The sequence below is a fragment of the Panicum virgatum genome, chromosome 3K (assembly GCF_016808335.1).
Source record: "Panicum virgatum strain AP13 chromosome 3K, P.virgatum_v5, whole genome shotgun sequence".
NCBI lineage: Eukaryota > Viridiplantae > Streptophyta > Magnoliopsida > Poales > Poaceae > Panicum > Panicum virgatum.
This window is the reverse complement of record NC_053138.1, coordinates 29,943,961-29,963,578: the sequence shown is the minus strand read 5'-3', so window position 1 is coordinate 29,963,578 and position 19,618 is coordinate 29,943,961. Positions and strand designations below refer to the sequence as shown.

At 44.0% G+C, this 19,618-nt stretch overlaps 2 long non-coding RNA genes and 1 pseudogene across 2 annotated transcripts; 2 read left to right on the top strand and 1 right to left on the bottom strand.

Annotated features, from left to right (window-relative positions):
* Positions 1-2,519: 2,519 nt before the first annotated feature.
* On the top strand, positions 2,520-8,550 carry LOC120698897 (annotated as a pseudogene).
* A 2,281-nt stretch (positions 8,551-10,831) lies between these two features.
* On the top strand, positions 10,832-12,124 carry LOC120701401. The gene is made up of 4 exons (XR_005686084.1): positions 10,832-10,895; positions 10,977-11,005; positions 11,682-11,771; positions 11,863-12,124. It is a non-coding gene; the product is annotated as an uncharacterized LOC120701401 (long non-coding RNA).
* Positions 12,125-13,106: 982 nt separating this feature from the next.
* Positions 13,107-13,554, bottom strand: LOC120701400. The gene is made up of 2 exons (XR_005686083.1): positions 13,474-13,554; positions 13,107-13,400 (listed from the first exon to the last, which is right to left on the bottom strand). It is a non-coding gene; the product is annotated as an uncharacterized LOC120701400 (long non-coding RNA).
* Between the last annotated feature and the right edge of the window lie 6,064 nt (positions 13,555-19,618).

Sequence of the window (19,618 nt, the reverse complement as noted above, 5' to 3'; positions counted from 1 at the left end):
GGGCCAAAAAAAAAATCCTTTTTCTCTGTATTGTCTTTAAAGCTACAAGATAGCGTTTGAATGTTTGGGTTGTGGCTTTGGTTTCTGAAGCCTTCGTGGAACCTTTTCTTACTAGTGTTTGCCCACTCTTGTTTTGATTTGTGATGCGTGGTCTTGTTCAGTTTTACTCGACGTTGCCCTAATGTTTCGGGTGTTGGCGTGGTATTGTTGATCATCTGACACGGAATGTAGCCCACTCAACCTTGGAAGATCATCACGATGTTGGTGAGAGCCGGACCGCGCACGACGCGGTGGGTGCACCGTGCACGGCACGATGGCCGCTCGCGCGTTGCTCTCTCCGCGTGCGCTGCCCACGCCTGCGCTTCCTCGATATGCAACGGCTCATACCGCGAACAAACCTAGCAATGAGCAGCAAACCAGACTAATGGAATGACTGCACCAAGCCAAAAACTTGGTCTCGATTGGTTGTTTGGGTAACGTAGAATGGTGCGAGTGGAGTGGGCCGCTACGTCGTCAGTTAATTGTGGAGCCCGCACGCCCTGCCCCCAGTAATGTGCCGGTTAAGAGCAGATGTTAATTTAGCTCACGTGTGAGAAATTGGTTACAGTCATGCTCATACCCTTTTGGATCCATAGGCTAAAGTTTGGTTCCACCAGGCTAGAATTTAGTTCATTGCTCCTAATTTAGACTAAATCAATTCGCGAACTGCAAAACGACCAAACTGCCTTGCACTATGCGCATGTAGGTAGAACACCATTATAATCTTAGGATAAAAAAGATATTTCTATATGTGTCCCACCTAAAGGTTTAGTACATGGATTCAATTATCTAAGCTTAAAAAGATTTCTCTATATGTGTCCCACCTAAAGTTTAGTCCATGAATCCAATTATCCAAATAAGCATCGACTAAATTTTGTAAAAAAAAGAAAAAATTCAACTTACTCCCCTCAACTATAGCTAAAGTCTGGATAACCCCTAAACTATAATTTGGTTCAATTTACCCCTAAACTATACCATTTAGTTTATTTTATCCTCTAATACAATTTATCTTTTTTGTTTCTCTATACACAAGTTGAATTTTAATTTCAAATTTTGCAGAGTAGTAGTGGACATCACAATGCATATTTAGAAAAAGTTTTATAGTTTTTCCCATTAGTTTTCATATAATTTTGTACTCCAATGATTAATTTATTATTAAATATTCTAACCTATCAAAATAATAATAAAAAATTATGATCCATTTTATGCGTTATGGTGTATACTATTATGATATAAAATTTCAACTTAAAACTCCACCTATGCGTAGAGAAATAAAAAAGATAAATTATATTAGGAGGTAATTTGAACCAAATGTATAGTTTAGATAGGAGGTAAAATGAACCACACAATAGTTTACAGAGTTATTTAGATTTTGGCTATAGTTAAGAAGAGTAATTTAGATTTTTTTCCTTAAATAAAATTGGCACACCCACACTCCAATATGTCCACATTTTAGCATATCCCTTCATATTTTGGTAACCAACTAATCGGACCCCGCGTGAGCTCCACCGATTCCTCACACCTGTCTTAATGCAAACAACTTCACACCACTCGCATGGCAGCAGGGTGAGGGCGAGCCTTCCTAGTTCTTTCCGAAATCAATTCAGGTCTTGTTTAGATCCAAACTTTAAAATTTTAAAAGATTTGTAAATTACCTGCATGGTGTACTAAATATAGTTGAAAAAAAATCGTATTACATAAATGGACTGTAAATCGCGAGACAAATCTAATAAGCCTAATTAGATCGTGATTAGACACTAAATTGCTACAGTAACTATAGTAACATATGCTAATGACGAATTAATTAAGCTCATTAAATTCGTCTCGTAGTTTACAGACGAATTCTATAATTACTTTTTTATTAGTCAATATTTAATACTTTAAATGTGAAAAGATTTTTTTCAAAATTCCAAAAGAGGGGAACTAAACACCCTCAGTTTCCTATTTTTGGCAGTCAAATCAGGCAACGGTCAATCAACGCAAAGACGCGTAGCAACAACGAGGCCCTGTTTAGTTTCCACATGTAAACGCAAAAACACAAAAATTTTCGAAGAAATTTTGCTAATTTGAAATACTAAATGAAGTCTATTTATAAAAATTTTTGCATGGATGGGCTGTAAATCACGAGACGAATCTAATGAGCCTACTTAATCCATGATTTGCAACAGTAATGCTACAGTAACCATCCACTAATTATTGTTTAATCATGGATTAATTAGCATTATTAGATTCGTCTCGCGATTTACAACCCACTTATGCAAAAAAGTTTTATAAATATACTTTATTTAATACTTCAAATTAGTAAGATTCCGTTGCAAAATTTGTTTGTGTTAGGGAACTAAACAGGGGCCGAGTCCTTTTTTCTCCTACACATAAAGTTCCGACGCGCGCACGTCCTCCCAACAGTAAAAATACCGCGTGCGAGGAGAATCAAAAGGTAAGTTTTTTTTCCAGTGGATAAAAGGCAAGGATCTTCATCGGAAGGCATACGGAAGGAGCACACCCAATCCCCTCCCTCGACCGATTTCCAGGCGAGCTCTCTGCTGCTGGTGCCTGGCGGTGGTATAAATACCGGCCCGCGGCAGGGAGAGAGAGGCGAAGGTCAAGCGTCAAGGCACTTGCTTGCTCCTGGTCTCTTCAATTTGGGTCCATCGCTTTCAGAGTTTCAGTTGGCAGCCGCCGCCTCGATTTTTCTAACGTTTCGGGAGGGAAGGCGGCAGGCGGAGAGAGCGGTGGGAGATGGGCGGGTGCTTCTCCGTGGCCGGCGATGTCCGCGGCGGCATGGAGGCCGTCGGCGGGGGCGGCGGCGGGCGGAGCAGCGGGGGCGCGGCGGCGGCGCAGCAGCAGCAGGGCGGGCCCAACGACGCCGTCGACCACTTCTTCCAGGCGCGCGGCCTCCGCGGCCTCTACACGCCCGTCGAGGTAAGCGAAGCACGCGGCCGGCCCTTCGACGGCCACGGATCCGTTCTCCGGTGGCTGGGGGTGGTTGGGGGCGGGAGTCGGGTGGTTGCGGTTTTGGATTTGGGAGGAATTGGGGTTTTGTTGCTGTGTTTGGTCGGTCTGCCTCGTTTCGAACCGGTTAGGCGGGATAGGAAATTGGAATCAGGATTCTCGGCTGAAATGTGATCGTGGTTTTCCAAATGTAATGTACTAAACTGAGCTGCTGTACTTCGCAAATGCGCTGATTATAATTCTGATGTGCCACCTTCCTAAAGTGCTTGCGATCGAAGTGGGGTTTGTGGGGTCTTCGATTACTGAGGCCGCATTGTAGGTTTTGGTGCTTACTGCTTAGTTTTGGGATGTACGCTCCGTTCATGGAGATCGCTCGGAATCAAGCGGGCCAAACTTTTTGTATGCCAATTTCAAAGCTTAGTTATACGAAAGTGCTGCCGATTCCAGTTGCCCCCTTTTGTTCTTGAGAACGCAAAAAGACTTTTCTGGCTGCAGTTGAGTTGCATACCTCGATCAATTTGTGTCCCTTTCTGTTGGGAGGATTTGCATGCGTGCTTATATGTTTCTCTTATGAATTGCTACATCATCATTCAGAATTGCATGCGATTTGTTTTTTTTTTTTTGGCATCACTCATCAGCCCCATTCTCGTGCACGAACTAGACGATACTATGGTAGATTTTTCTCTCTCTCAAATGTTGATTGCGTATTGTAGCATTGGGTCAGGAAACTTTTGTATTCATTTTCGATACCTCTCATGCTGGATGCATTTTCCTGTAAGGGATTTGAAAAGGTCAAATGCATTTTAAGTTGGAGGAGCTGGGTGGGGGAAGGAGATCTTTTGCTTTATAACAAAACCATCATTTAATAAATAGTTAGTCAATATTTTATTTTTGTAGGATTTATGTTTCTTTGATGAAATTTAAAACACTTCAAACTATGTAAGTTTACCATCTGCCGCTCATAAGAAGATATTTGGGCTCATGAATTACCTTTCTTAATTCTACACTCATCACTCGGTTCTTGTTACCGGTTACCACAACCCTTGTCGCAAGTGCATTCAGTCCATGCACCAAGCACCATGATAGATGGATATAGGGCGGTGTGCTTTTTTTTATTTGTTGGTTTGTTTGTCGGAAGTGTTACTTAGTGATCTTTTTGCCTACCAATGATGCAGCAGTTCAGTCCACATGCCAAGCCTACTAAATATGTTCCCAAGTTGATTGTGGATGACAATCTCATGATCTGTTCTGATATGCTATTTTCTTCCTTTATTTACAGCTGTCTTTTTCGGCGACGAAGTTACGGAATATGGACGCATTTTCAAAGGTGCAAAATAGCATTTTTTAAGTACTTAATTCTCAATATTCCTACTTCGATCTTGCTAGTACAGTTCTCCAGAGGCTTAATAACATTACCTTGTAAAAATAAAATATATCAGCCCTGGATGGTTGTCTCTGATTTTTGTAGTGTTGTGGAAAACAAACATATACTAAAAGTTGGTAACTGTTTATAGTTTTTATTCCATATATTGGTATACCCGTCTTTTATTGACAAGTGGAGTATACAACCTTAATTAATTTTATGAGTGTATTATTGAAACTGCATGCACATAGCTTGATTCTGCTTGATTACTTTGTATATGTACTTTTTCTTCAGGAGTTAATATGTTATATGTTTTCTCTAGAGTGATCCTATGTTAGTAGTCTACACTAACATAAATGGAAAGCTAGAGGAGATTGGCCGTACTGAAGTGATTTTAAATTCACTGGAGCCCTCATGGATCACAAAGGCTACAATGTCTTACCAATTTGAGATCGTGCAACCACTTATGTAAGTTTATTATGATAGAAAATGATTTTAACAAAACTCTTACTAACTGCTACTGTTTCCAAACTCATTGTAGATTCAGGATATATGACGTTGACACAAAGTACCACCACACTCCTGTGAAGGTATAAGTATTATTGTCCTTTAATTCATTATTTACTTTTTTCTTATGGGATATTGTTTTAAATCAGCCAACAGTTCTTTCTTTTTTAATTATAATATTCTGCACATGGCCATATATGCCAATGTGTACCTTCTAATCATTTGTTCTGTATATTACATGCATACAGTAAGTATTTGCTTCAGAGAAGATGAATGAATAGCTGGCAGAACATTTCTCTCAAGTTTTGTTTGTGGAAATATTTAGCAACTGCAAAATAGCCTAGAATAGTTCCCTTTTTCCCCAATCACTTGGATCCATTATTTTGTTATGAAAAGATTTGTCAAGTGGAAGTGGGAAAATGATTTCTGACTTTGTAACAGAACTATAGATTCATCAGACATTAATTTCTATGTACCTTACAAAATATGCATTTATTGATCTATGCAGATGTTGAACTTATCTCAGCAAGATTTTCTGGGGGAAGCATGCTGCAACTTATCAGAGGTTTTTATCAGATTGCAACTAACATGAATAACTTGTTCCAGCATTTTCTGTATTTATGCAAAGTCATCTGAACTTTTGCAAACTAAGTCAAACAAGAGTACCTTGTCTGATGTTTTTCTCCCCTTTAACAGATTGTCACAAAATTTAACCATAGCCTGACATTGAAGCTTCGAAGTGATTGTGGACATGGTCTTCATGGAACAATAACAGTACATGCTGAAGAAAGTGACTCCTCTAGAATGGCAATTGAGATGACGCTGCATTGCCTGAACTTGGAAAACAAAGATGTGTTCTCCAAAAGTGTATGGATAAACTTCCTTCACTACAGTAATGTAAAACCTGATCATTAGTCACAACTCTCGAAAATCTTACTTGATATTGATTACACAGGACCCTTTCTTAAGATTATCGAAACTCGTAGAAACTGCTGGTCCCATTCCTATCTGCAAAACAGAAGTTGTGACTGACAACTTAAACCCTGTTTGGAGGCCAATCACTTTAACATCACAGCAGTATGGAAGCAAGGCAAGTGCAATTTTACTGATATGAAGATATTTCTGTTTGCACTGATTAGCACATGCATAATTTAATGTTGACCTGGTCCCCCTCCCCAAAAAAAAAAATCTATTGTGCTAAACTGCTATATATTTCAGGATAACCCACTGCTAGTTGAGTGTTTTGATTTTGATTCCAGTGGTGACCATGAACTGATAGGGTATGTGAATAGTCATTGAAGTATTTTGCATCCTTTGCTATTGGGAGAACTTTAGTAACCTTGCTTTGTCTGATAATAGGGCCTTCCAGACAACTATTACTCAGCTTGAAAATCTATATACTTCCAAGTCTGGAGCAATTTTTTTCAGCCACAAGGGACAAAGAAAGGTTTGAGTTTTCCTATATGGTGTGATACACTGAACAAAGGAGTCACTCGAAACTAACTTCTCTTCATATCATCATATGTCTAAACTGGTTTCAGATGAAAGGACAATTGTTTGTGGATAAGTTGCAGGAAAAAGTCCAGCATACTTTCTTGGACTATATATCCAGTGGATTTGAGCTCAATTTTATGGTGGCTGTAGATTTTACTGGTTAGTTTGATTTGTCAGCTTTTGTGATATAACATTTGCAGCTCTGCCTTTGTTTAAGTTCTGATGGATTTCTCTCCTTTGCAGCTTCAAATGGTGACCCCCGTATACCTCAGTCCTTGCACTACATTGACCCCTCTGGCAGGCCTAATTCATACCAACAGGTTAGGATTTTCTGATTTTCTAAATGTTTTTAAGGCAACAAGAGCTTGATAATTGGTTCATACACCAGGCAATACTGGGGGTTGGCGAGGTTCTGCAGTTTTATGACACTGATAGGCGATTTCCTGCATGGGGTTTTGGAGCAAAGACACAGGGTCATGTATCACATTGTTTTAACTTGAATACAGCTACAAATGACTGTGAGGTGAGGTTCATGTCTGCTGAGCATATCTTTGGACTATACTGAGCATTTTTTTTGTGTTACTTCACAAGCATAAAATTATCAACTAACATTTGAATATGTAATAGTATAGTGTGCATAATTTCCAGATCATTGATGTCAAGGTCTTGTTTATGAACACAGGTTGTTGGAGTTGAAGGCATCATGTCAGCGTACACCTCTTCTCTCTACAGTGTTTCCCTTGCTGGACCAACTATGTTTGGGCCTGTTATCAACAAAGCTGCAGAAATTGCTACTCAGTCCCTTCAATACTCGAACAACAAATATTTCGTTCTGCTCATTATCACGGTATGCAATAAAATTCTGTGCATGACCTCTGTTGGTCAGTGTTATTTAACAGAGCATTTTTGCAGGATGGGGTTCTGACTGATATTCAAGAAACAAAAGATTGCATTGTGAGGGCATCAGACTTGCCATTGTCGATTCTCATTGTCGGCGTTGGTAATGCTGATTTCAAACAAATGGAGGTAGAGTAAAATTTCAGAAATCTCCATTATTGACAAATACAAAATATTCTGAATATTTCCCTGTCATCTTTACCCTGATCAAAGACTATGCACATTTACTCTATGCTGTACGCAAAATCATTGTATAGACAAAAAGGACCCAAACACCTCACGGTGCTTACTTTTTCAAGCTGAGCTGTTGCATGTTGTATCTGCCCATTTGGGTATAGTAGTTTAGTCTGGCAGCACATCGCAGCACGGCTCTGCACTTTCTTAATTGTACCTGTAATGTAGTACCATGCATTAGATGAACCATGGCACACCTTCACTCCATATGCCAGAAAGTTTGTCTACTTATGATGTATACTTTATTCTTTTCTGAGCTTTGACAAATGCTCTTGGATTGCAGTTCACTGTTCTGTGATCTTCTTTTCTGTCCACTTATCAATCCTCCACTGCAGATCCTGGACGCTGACAACGGTAAGCGACTGGAGAGCTCGACCGGGAGGATCGCGACACGCGACATCGTCCAGTTTGTCCCCATGAGGGAAGTCCAAGGTCAGAAGCAATCTACCCCATTACATTCGCTCTTGTTACCATCAACCAGCTCCAGCTGTGACGTTACAGCCACAGAATATTACCGTTGCTGATGCAATTTCATTGCCAACGATCTTTGTCCTCATGCGCAGGTGGCCCGATCTCCGTCGTGCAATCTCTTCTGGAGGAGCTGCCCGGCCAGTTCCTGCAGTACATGCGCACCCGGGGGATCAAGCCGCAGCAGCAGGCTCCGCTCCTCCAGGGGACGCATCAGCGCCCGTCTACCCTCCACAGCAGTGACCCGCCACACTCTGTGCACGATCCGGGTCCTTCAACCGAAGAAAGTGTAGATTCCGCAGATGCCCCTTGGTAGCGTAGTGCTCTTGTTCATACAGTCTCTGCTCTGCTTAAGGCCTGCCTGGTAGCGCGTGGCTCCTGGAACGCTGTTGAATCTGGCGACCTTAGTTCAAGCATTAGATACTGGTGAATTACATTTGCCTCTTCCCTCGTCGCTGTGAGTTCCTGACAGCGATACAAACTGATTCTGCACCAAGTATCACGCCAACTTTATCATCCCATGCTATCATGTTCCTCTCCTTGTTTTGAGGTTTGGTAAGCTACAAGTGGAATAGAATAGCTGGGGGGCTTGCACTCCTTGTCTGGTGATGATAAAAGAAAGAAAAGGGGAGGGTGCCTTTGGTGTGGTGGTTATGAGTTGACCGCAGGCAGCTATGCTCCATGATGGCCCAGCGGCTGGCCGGGGGAGGCACGGGCAGGGTTTTAAAATCCGACCGGACCGGCCTAACCGCCGCCCTCCGGTACCGGTTTACCGGACCGGTTAGGCCGGTAACCGGTGGAAACCGGTTGAATTCAAATCCAAATTCAAATAAATTCAAAAACTCCTATGCAACCGGTTCCGACCGGTTTACCGGCCAGTTTGACCGGTTTACCGGCCGGTTTTACCGGTTTACCAGTCGGTTTGACCGGTTTGAAATTCAAAAGCTCCCGTGCAACCGGTTTACCGACCGGTTTGACCGGTTTACCGGCCGGTTTGACCGGTTTGATCGGTGGGCCTTCATGGGCCGGCCCATTTTTTTTCTTTTTCTTTTTTGATTTAACTTTAAATTCCCACAAACTATACTAAATGAATGAATTTTTGAGAAAATTTGACACCATTAGATTCATCACACCTTGAAGTATTTTTATGAATTTTTTGGGAATTTTTCATTTTTTAAATTCAAATTTAAAATTTGAATTTGGGCCGGTTGGGTACCGGCCGAAACCGGAACCGGACCGGACCGGTTTGACCGGTAACTGGTCAAACCGGACCGGTTCCCACCGGTTAGGTTAACCATGGGCACGGGGCATGTGCTTGTTAGCCTGGAGGCCAGCCTAGAGCTCGTGGGCATGTTAGCCTGGAGCTCACCAATCACCGGGCGGGCGAGCGCGCGGCGCGACATGCTCGCGCACCTCCTTCCGTGGCACCTCTGTTCCCTCGTATCTTTTGGTCCTCTTCCACAACCCGAATTCGCTGGAGGTGGCACACCCTGCTGCCGGCCGTCTAGGTAGGAATTTCGTGTTCCATCTTGCAAGGTCAATTTATCTGCACGACCAAAAAAATGTGAGATGGGCTTGCAAGCTGCAACATCTATGGAAGTGACACTTCCTTTTTTTTTCTCTTGCGAGACTTTTTCTCGTGAGTTGACTTGTTTTTTTCAAGAATTTGGTGTATGTAAAAGTAGTGAAGAGAAGTGCATCGTGTGTTGAGTCCCAACAAAATTGCCGTTTAGCAAGTCTAAGCAGAGAGACAATCATTTGAGACAATTAACTCTACGTATCTTATTACACATCACTATCTTTCCCTTTTCTTAACGTATGCCAAAGCAACGGCACAATCATGTGGATTGCTAGGTGCACCATGTGTATTATTCCCTTTTCTTTCCTTTTTCTTTGGCATCATTTGTTAATTTCAACATAGTCTCCCGTTTCTGCATTGGCAGTTTCAGCTTTATTAATAGCATTTCTATCTTCAATAAATTATTTACTGATTATTATACCGGACCTTCTCATTATAAACAAATCATTCCCCCCGCTAGCTAATCTCATAAAAGGTGGTGCTCAACATTACACCATATTCTTGCCAGCTCATCCTGAATAACATTTGATATGTTAGCATTATTAATATATATGCATCTCTAGAACTAGAGTATCCAAACTTTATTGAGCTAGTTCACATCTGAATTAACAATAACAAAAAAAAAGCGGGTACAGACATTGTTTGTTAGTGATCCATTGTTGTTGTCATATTATTTATGCATGAAAATTTATATTCCACGGTACATTACTAGAAAATACATCAATAAAATTATCTTTTGCTCATGTTCAAAAGTACCTATTTGCATACAGTAGTAACTTCTTTTTCACCGTCGGACTTACATGTGCCATCATTTGGCTCCATAAATTTGGTGTATCTAGCAATTTCTTGAGGAATAGAGTCACGTCGTTTTTAGAGCGGCGTGCCAGCTCGCGGACAGGCGGTAGAAGCTTCGAATTGCCAAGCTTCTATGCAGCTCATCTGTCACTTTTCCATACTAGCATGATTGGTAAAAAGAATCCATCACACATGGTTAGCAAGCTACTGTGGCCGTTTCGGACATTTTAAGAAGAAACAGGACACGAACTAGCTATTTCATCATCAGTAACATTTTGACAAATTGCATTTTCGTCTTGAAAAAAAAAGAAACCCTTGTTTTGCATTTCCTCTATCAAATTTAAGATAACTTATGACTAAATGTCTGTTGGGAGATTTTCAAAACCGGTGAAGTTAAAAGGAAACGAGTGTTGCTATAAAGTGTTGTTTCCGCGGAACATGTAAAAACGAAACCGGAGTAAACCTACAGGAGCATCTTTTCTAAACACAAACTGATTGGAGTAGCTTTGAGCCAGCCGTCATCGTTGCATGTCTCAGAACACGCAATGGTCAACAACAACCTAGCCAGTGAGTGTTTTTGAAATAGAAATTGAGCAGTGCCATTATTATGTTTTTGGAGTTACATTTTAATTGTTTGATTTGATTCAGGGATGGCAACAATTTGGGCAGCGCCACAGGTAAATTCCCAGTTGCTTTTGCCCACTATGTTTTCTTTCACTTGGATTTGTATGTCGCTATGTCATGTTCGGTGTGAGTGTTTGTTAGTGTTGTTCTGCTTGTGCAGTAACTATTGCTTTGCTTTGCATTTGGTGCTTGATTGACTGTATTCCTCAAGGTTTCAGTCATGCCATGAGTTAAGCCATAAATTTGATCATAAGAGCTATTACCGAATACCGATTACCATTTGATCGTTTCTTACTTAGTGCCAAACTGCTGAGGTAACTTAAGTGCATTAAGTTTCCAGAAACATTTATCCCAAAAGTCCCATTCAAGTTCTCTATCAGGCATTGCTTGAATATACTGGAATTCGTTTGGATATTACTAAACTGTTGCACTCAAATGGATTCGATGACTGGGAAACATATGAAAGTTCCCTAGGTCTTTATGTCACCACTCTGGAAACACTGGAACTATTCAAGTGAATTCGTGGAGTGCTGGACATGCCTGTGGTACTTTACAGTTCCTTTACTGTACCATCCAAATAGTGAAGTGAAAGGGAACATTCAGGCCAGTTTCAGGCTAACCTCCATGAGTTCCCCATTCTTGAGCAATTTTAGATTGCAGCTGTGCATTCTTGCTAGATAAATTGTGGGAGAGTACTCTAGTTGAGCACTTGCAATGATATATTTTCAGGTACCCAAGGAAACCCTAGCCTTGACACCTTGATGAGCATGCTCAGCGGGCTTGGATCAGGTGGCCTTGGTGTTCCAAATAATTCCAATGGTGAGTATAGACTATTACTGAAAAACTTGCGTGCTTATATATCAATGATTGTTTTTTGGTTTTCTAATCATTAATGATGATCTCATTTCAGTGCCGCCGGAGGAGCTCTATGCAACACAGCTTACTCAGCTCCGAGAAATGGATTTCATTGACAATGCGGAGAACATCCAGGCACTGGTTGCTACTGCTGGGAATGTACATGCCGCGGTGGAGCGCCTCCTTGGGAATCTTGGCCAGTAGCCAAAGCGAGTCAGATGCTTCTCAAAATTCCGCGCACCTGCAGGAGTGTCCCCGGCTTGCTGTTTTTTGAGCCCAGAATTTGAAGGCGGTGCCCATAGTCCGGAAAACAAAATTAAAAAAAAGAAGAAGTCAGCCAGCCATTAACTTTGCCATACATGGTCGTCGTCGTGTCTTTACATTGTTGTATTTGCAATTTGGATTGGTGTACATACATATCGGTCGGATGTTGCCCCATAGAATATGCCTGTAGTCTTTCCAACTGTTGATTCCTCGTCTATCCATCTATCTGATTCAACCTGTGATTTTCAATGGAAAATGAGGTGATGCATTGCAGGGTTGATCACTGTGGCATCCGGATTTCAGGTATGTTATATACATGTCGATGCTGACATGTCAGCTATGGGTTTTGTGATGGCTGTAGAGTTATCCACGAGCAATTAGCAGTATTTGGGGTCTTGGGATAACATACAACCGAAGATACACGCTAATACAGTAGTTTGACGTAGAAACATACTAGTTTCTGCAGTAACCTACTTGGAACTGATCTTAGGCTTGGGCAGCCTGCGGAGAGCGAGATCAAGGCACCAGCTCGTGTCCTCCCTGGCTGCTCGGCTTCTCTGGCTTCGTTCCCTCCCCTGCCTTCTCCTCCCGCCCCTCATCATTGAGGCTTTTACATGTATACTATTACAAAAGATGTCCCGACATCCATACCACTAAAAAATTTGGTGATACTTCTATACCATCTCGTTTTTTTATTTTGACGTCTATACCATTATGGATGGAAGGGATGACGTCTATACCATTATGGATGGAAGGGATGCTAACGGAAGGTAACGGAGCTGTAAAAAGTCCATAATGCCCTTGGGTGCCCAAAATTTGTTTTGCCCTCAATGGCATTCTGTTTGCTTCCAAAGTTTGAGTACACGGCCATTTTTTTTTTTTTGCCCTCCATGCCACTCCACGCAGGAATGCAATATACTTTGCAATACAATACATTTTTTTAATTCTTGCACAAATAAAATAAGGAAAAAATGATGTACCACCTAAATAAAAAAAGAAAAACATGTGGACAGCTTCACAACCATTTATATGGACAGCAACACAACATTATATTTGCATACATTAGAGCAACAATTCACAGTAACAAATAACAACATAAAGTACTTGTTCATTGCACCAACATTTAAGCACCTAAGTTACTGGTTTCCATCTCCACAAAAGGACTGGCCATCGAAATTAAAGTGTTTGCATAATATTACAGAATAAAATAACACTCATGAATCGCATTTTATTCACTTCTTTTCCAGGCAGATGGTCAGGCACATCGTGTGGTCGGACCTGCACTGCACTTGATCGCCGTCCTCTCGAAGCACTGTCCTGGTATGCCACCTGCAACCCCAGGGAGCTTATATTTTAGCTAGTGTTGACATGGAGAAAAACTGAGCTGAATGAATGTTCATACGGTGCCCCCTGCCGGACTGGCGGACCCGGACTGATTCCATTTACCCCCTCGCGACCCGGACTGGCGGCGCCCCCTGCCGGCCCCCGAGTGCCCCCTGGCGGGTCCCCTGGCCGGCCCCCCTCGGCGACGCGCCCCCGATGCTGGACGCGCCGCGCGGCACCCCCGCGCGGGCCCCAGACGCGGGGCTCCCCCGAAGCTCCTCCACGCAGGGCCGGGAGCAGGTTCACCAAACCGGTGGAAACCGTTGCGGTTTGACCAGGGTTACCGGTCAAATTGGTCCGGCCCGGTTCTGGTTTGACCCCAGATCTACCAGTCCCGACCGATTAGCCGTCCGGAGAGGCCGGTTTACCGGCCCGGAGAGGTGGTAAACCGCCAACTAGCGGCGGTAAGCCGCGGTCAGGTAAGTTTTTCCCCCTAGGATTTAGGTGTATTTAGAAGTTTTGTTTCAGGATTTAGGTGTATGACTTAGGTATATTTAGAATTTAGGGAAGATTTATTTGTATTACATGATTTTTTGCACTATGTAGTAGGTTTTAGGTAGATTTGATTTAGGTGTATTAGATGATTTTTGACACTATGACTTAGGTAGGAGTTAGAATATTATATGATATATTTTTGTTGTGCATGTATGCAGATAGACAATGGCAAGCAGAGATGTTGTATGGGAACACGGTGAAAATCTTTATCCCGGATGGCGATGTAACTATTGTACATATAAATAGACACATATTTCTGACTATGAGTATTGACTACTAATTATGAAATTTGGTTGATTGCAGGGGAGACTCAGTTTACACATGCTACTCAGGACACCGACCATGGAGTACCGCACTCGCAGAGGAGAATAGGTGGACCGACGGACTATGACAGTCCACAGCACTCTTCTTCCTCCTACAGCGATTCCAGGCACTCTTTTCACTACCACATTCCTGACATCAGCATGCAGACACCGACGAGATTGGTGTACGAATGGGAAGACCCCCATTTTTATACTATGTTAGTTCAGGAATGGCAGATAACATCGGCGTGGACGGTCCAAACTTGGCAATACTACAAGGCTGAGCTGCTTAGAGTGCGAGGTATCGCTTTGATGTCCACTGCCGAATACCAAACCGTGTCCTAAATGGGGGTCTTCCCATTCCTACGTTGAACTTTCATTTCATGTGTATAGGTGTATGACTCCGTATTTATATGCACGCTTATTACTATTGTATTTGTATGCATGATTACATATTATTGCTTTGGTAGGGTCATTTACATTAAAATGTGCATAGCTAATGCCGAAATTTTCTTTTATTTCACACCGGGGATCCATTTTTTAAGCGTCGGAAAACTACTCGAAACCACCGGTATACCGGCCAAACCGGCCGGTAAACCGGAATAACCGGCCGGTATGCCTCTAAGAACCGGACCGTCCAAGTCACCGGTATACCGGCCAAACCGGCTGGTAAACCGGTCTAACCGGCCGGTATACCGATTAGAACCGCTTCAATGGGGAAATTTGAATTCAAATTTGCGTTTGACCGGTTCCGATCGGTAACCGGCCTAACCAGACCGGTTAACCGCGACCGGACCCCGGCGGTTAGGCCGGACTGGTCGGAAAATGAAACCCTGGCCGGGAGAGGCAGGGCGGGCGGAAGCGCGGGCGGCGGGCGGCTGCCTGCCGGCGGACCAGATGCGGCGGCGCGCACTAGGGTTCAGGGAAGGGAGGGGATACGACTGAAGTGAGGAGATTGACTCGTGGAGGAGTAGTGCTGAAGCGGTAAATGGAATCAGGGGCATAATGAACAATTTTATATGTGGGTACCACCTGTCAGAGCTGCGAATCCGTTAAGTTCTAACACCAGATGGACGAAATGGTACAGACGTCAAAACAAAAAAACGTGATGATATAGAGGTATCACCAAATTTTTTATGGTATAGACATCGGGACCATCTTTTATAATGGTATGTGAAACGAACCGGGTTGTCGAACGGACAACCCGACTCCCTGTATCGTCGTGATAGTCTCTGGATTAGTAGCTATCACATACAGAACTCATTTCAATTACATATCACAGTCATACTTCGCGATAAAACACAACAAAGGTTTAATTATTACATAATCCAGCGGACTGTGGTACGAAATCATCTGGTACAAGCCCATTGGGCTAAAAGGGAACAACCAGAAAACGGAAGCGGTAGCTAGACTTCTGGGGCATCCTTCATCTTGACGTCTTCTTTCATCCACAGGCAAACTTGAGCGAAGCACGAGTCGTCCTTAGTCCTTCCTTCAAGTCATCGTCGATCTTCGTGTCGGATCCTGCATCTACAAAACTATCCCCAAGGACGGGATAGGTTCACGTCACCATCCGTATGCAAGCTTTAAGTGGATGCATTATGATAAAAGAAATAGTCAACGAATAAGGCTATGGTTTCCTATGCGTAGCATCAACAAAGTATAGCATCTGCCAAGTCACCTGGCACGGGCCATTCCGGCATCCCGAACTCCCGGTCAACTCACACCTCCGAGACTCACCCAAGTCCCTGATAACCAAGTGGGTGCGAGAACTCCCTCTCCTCGCACCTCAGCTGCTATCCAAGCAGGAAAGTAGACTAGAGGGAGGTAGAAAAGTATCAAGTCACACTAACTAATGGTAGTAATAGAAGAGTAGGAAAGTACATGACCGAGTACGCGGCTATACGTATAGTTTTCACCCTGCAGGGGTTGTACACCTGTACCCACTCGAATCGCTGCCAGCCGGAGGTCAGCCGACTGACATCGAGACACCGGTCTACTGAGAACAAGAACAAGCAGCCATGGCACCATCCTGCTTTCCCGGGATTGGGCGCGTTCTCTCGCAAGAGGTCGCCCCGGGACTGTGAAGCCATCTAGAATAGGATTCCCATGAATCCCGCGAATCGGGGAACGTTAGGTCCACACCTGCTCCCCCTACACCGATACTACATCCGCCTACAGGCTTGGCACCACGCTTACTAGCCTCGGACCGGATCCACCCGCATAGTGGATAAGTGGTGTGCACGCTCACAAAGTCCCACTAATCATAGTTACACCAACCGGTTCCTTATATGCCGGGGCGAGCATCTCCGTCCTCATGCGTATCCGCCACAGCGGTCCGCGACTGGCACCCATTACAGGTATGGCCCACAAAACACCTCAAAAGTCCAACCGTGTCCAACGACACCAACATGCACCCGCAACAGGTGCTCGCAGGGTGTGCCCAACACACACCCCCAGCAAAGTCAACTTGCTCACCCCCTGCTAAAAGCCCTAGTCTCCAACTCCTGATATGATGGATCTCCACACACGCCAAGACTATCATATCACAAGGGAATCCCACACATACACATGCAAGCATATCAACCATTCAAACATGGTTTATATTAGGAGTTCAAGGAATAAGGGCACACAATTGGCTATGCAGGTTCATCTCATAACAGTAATAAAGCGATAGCAGTTCTAGCAAGCAATGCCTAATAGGTAATCAAATCATAGATGGGCGTGAACCTGAGACTTCTTGTAGTCGTCCTAGATCTTCGGAGTCTTCTCGTAGTCCGGGACGTCCTCCTGGGTCTTCTGGGCGTCCGGGGCGTCAATCAGCTCCTCCTCGCTAAGGGCCTATTCGTAATTACGAATTACTAATGGGGCCAAAGTGCACAAAAGTATCCAAATAAGATCCAAATCACACCAAAACCTACTCCAATGCGTAGATCATTATTTTAGAAGAATTATGAAACTGGTTTCATAATTTTCGGAGTTCCGGTTGATTTATTATGATTTTCTGAAGCTTAAAACATTTTCTGGAATAAATAAAGGGGTTTTCGAAAAAAGAAAAACACACAGCATGACACGTGGCATCACCAAAGACTGTCACGTGTCCTGCTGACGTCAGCATGACATCAGCAACTGCTGACGTCAGCATAACGTCAGCGTTGACTTGGTCAACGTTGACCAAGTCAACGGTCAACTGGTCAACATCCAGGTCAGTGAGGTCCCACCGGTCAGTCTCACAGGAGACACTGACATGTGGGGCCCGCGTGTCAGCCAGGTTTAAAACAAAAGAAAAAGAAAGGGTGGCTTGTGTTGGTGGGATCAAAAGGAACTCGGGCCGGCTCAGCGGCCCAAAACGGCGCGGCTCGGTCTGCTCTTAGCGGCTTGCGGCTTGGCGGGCTGGCTCAGATCTAAGGCCGGCTTGGGTTGTCGACTTGGCAGGCCGGCTCGGTTCGAGTAAGCAGGCCGGCTCGGCTCGGCTCGGTAAGAGCGGCTCGTAGACTGGGCCGGAGGGGGAACAGTGGCCCGTCACTTCTTCTCCTCCTCTTCTTTTCTTCGCGGGCGGTCTTGGGCCGGCGCGGCACGGGCGATGCCTCCAGGCGGCGATGGCGGCGCGCAAGGAAAGAGGGGACAAGGTAGCAGCGGTCATCGCGGGCGTCTGCTGGCGTGGCGGGTGAGGCCGTTGGCCCTCTTTGGCACGGAGCGGAGGCATGCGCGTGGGCAGGTGAGAGCAGAGCAGGGGCGGCGTGAGGCGTCGGGAGGAAGGGGAAAAGTGAATAGGGGCGCCTGACGTGTGGGCCTGGGGTGTCAGTGGCACGGGCGGAAAGGAGAGGTGAGGGTGGCGTGTGCTGGGCTGTGCGACGCGCTGGGTGGGCTGGCTAAGCGGGCCGAGTGCTGCGCGTGGGAGAGCCAGCCAGTTAGGTTTGGGCCGGTCGTGCTGGGTTGCGTGCTGGGGTTAGCAGGCCGGTTAGGCGCAGGCTTTGGGTCCAAGAGCAGGTTAGGATAGTTAGCCTTTAGTTTTAATTTGAATTGGCTTAATTCAAATTAAAACTCACACAACTCAAACAAAAATTATTCAAACCGAATTTAAACAAGGTAGATTCAATTAAGCTCGAACTCCAAATATAGCACACTAACATTTATATCCTTATATTTGTTTTGGTTTTAATTTACTAGGAATTTAAGGTGGAGGAGAGATCAACCTTATGTTGTTTCTACCTATTAGCACATGCACACAAAAAGTTTTTGAAATTTCACATTTTTGCACTATATAACATTCCGTAAAAATACGGGATGTTATAGTCTACCCCCTCACAAAAATCTCGTCCCCGAGATTAAAGGTTTACCTGGGTTTCGAAGAGGTGGGGGTACTTCTCCTTCAGATCAGCTTCCTTCTCCCAAGTGGCTTCTCGTTCTGTGTGATTACTCCATATTACCTTGCAGTACGGAATGGTGGTCCTTCTAGTTTCTTTCACTGCTCGGTCCAGTATCTTCACAGGATATTCCACATATTCTAGAGTTTCTTGCAAATCTACTGCCTCAGTCGGTACTATCTTTGCTGGTACTCGCAAGCACTTGCGTAACTGAGATACGTGGAACACGGGGTGTACTCCAGCAAGTTCTTCAGGTAACTTCAGCTTGTATGCCAATTTACCGATTCTCTGAATGATTGGATACGGTCCAATGTACCTAGGGGCAAGCTTCCCCTTCACATGAAACCTCTTGGTACCTCGGAGTGGTGATACCTTCAAATACACATGATCTCCAACTCTAAACGAGAGTTCTCTTCTTCCTTTGTCGGCGTAGCTCTTCTGCCTACTCTGGGCGATTTTCAAGTTCTCTCTGATCTTGGCCACATTCTCTTCGGCTTCAATAATGGCATCTGGTCCGAAATACGACCTTTCTCCAGTTTTTGACCACATTAGCGGTGTTCTGCATTTTCTGCCGTAAAGAGCTTCAAACAGTGACATCTTCAAGCTGGCCTAAAAGCTGTTGTTGTACGTGAACTCGGCATATGATAGACTTTTCTCCCAGTCAGATCCATAGGTCAGTACACATGCTCTCAACAAATCTTCTAATATCTGGTTCACTCTTTCAGTCTGACCATCTGTCCGAGGGTGATAAGCGGAGCTGTACTCGAGATTAGTCCCAATGGACTTGTGCAAACTCTACCAGAACTTAGCAGTGAACTGTGGTCCTCGATCTGAAACAATACTTCGCGGAGCTCCGTGAAGCTTCAGGATATTATCTATATAAAGCTCTGCTAGCTTACTCAGGTGAAAGTCATCTTGACTGGTATGAAATGAGCTACTTTGGTCAAACGATCGACGATCACCCAAATAGCATCATGTCCTTTCTGAGTTCGGGGTAATC